The sequence below is a fragment of the Schistocerca americana genome, chromosome 3 (genome assembly GCF_021461395.2).
Source record: "Schistocerca americana isolate TAMUIC-IGC-003095 chromosome 3, iqSchAmer2.1, whole genome shotgun sequence".
In the NCBI taxonomy this organism is placed as follows: Eukaryota; Metazoa; Arthropoda; class Insecta; order Orthoptera; family Acrididae; genus Schistocerca; species Schistocerca americana.
Genome location: NC_060121.1, coordinates 520,308,515 through 520,309,499, shown reverse-complemented (window position 1 = coordinate 520,309,499; position 985 = coordinate 520,308,515). Strand labels below are relative to the sequence as shown.

General features: G+C 32.6%; 1 protein-coding gene across 1 annotated transcript in view; it reads right to left on the bottom strand.

The window, feature by feature from the left end:
* Positions 1-280: 280 nt before the first annotated feature.
* The window catches only part of LOC124605418 (V-type proton ATPase subunit B), a 10,978-nt gene continuing 10,273 nt past the window's right edge, over positions 281-985 (bottom strand). Inside the window, exon 10 of the mRNA XM_047137073.1 lies at positions 281-985. This exon is cut by the window's right edge and continues 162 nt beyond it. The gene's annotated coding sequence lies outside the window, so the exon portion shown is untranslated.

Here is a 985-nt window from a genome sequence, read left to right as displayed (position 1 = left end):
CCAAATTGATAAGACAGAGAACAAGCCTCTCGAGATATTTTGCCAATGAACTGATCAATCACTGTTCAAATGGGTGATGACATACCACATAACCATGTCAAGTTGATGAGCTGTCTGCTACTGGAATTATTTTGCCTTAAAAATTGCATATTTGAAGAGAATCCAAACAACCTAATGCCTGAATGAGTAGATCGCAGGTATTTCCCATTAATTTATGCTTTTAACACACTATTTTCAAAATCAATCTTCATTTGCACACCAATTTTTACTCTGACATTAATTAAAGCACAAATCATGTTTTATTTATTGACATCACAATATGTACAAATAAAATATTTTTATTAATCAAATTCTGAACAGGGCAAACCATCCACCCACAGTGAACACAAAAAAAAATACTGTGTAGGTATAATCATTTCTTTCATTGTACAATGTTCCCTTGTCTGTAGATTTTGGGCATATAAATACAATCACTCTAAAAAACTCAGTATCTTTGACCATTTTTACAACACATAAATACTGATGTTTATTACATATTAACATTTATATACATTTGTTCAGTAAGCCACATGTAAATGCAATGGAATGCTTAACATGAAGATTTATGATGGAGATCAAACAAGGCAATGGAAACTCATCCATCAAACTATGACGGCAGGTACTAACATCCCAAGGACCTGAAGGAGTATAGTATTGTCTTAATTTTTCAGCACGAGTAATTAATAGCTATCAACAACAATGCAATAAAATATCACATTTTTCCAAATGTATACAACAATGCTGAGACTTATTACATTTGTAAGGAAAAATGTAATTGGCATTTCTATTCTTGACATATCATTGTACAAAATGATCTTTACTCCTGGCCACTTACAAATGAAATTAGTGGACCAAAGTTCCGTCTTACAGCAAAGTTCAATGTTCCCTACTCCCTCTACACAACCACCCTAAGATACTTTAAAACAGTGATGACAAGATGAATTCC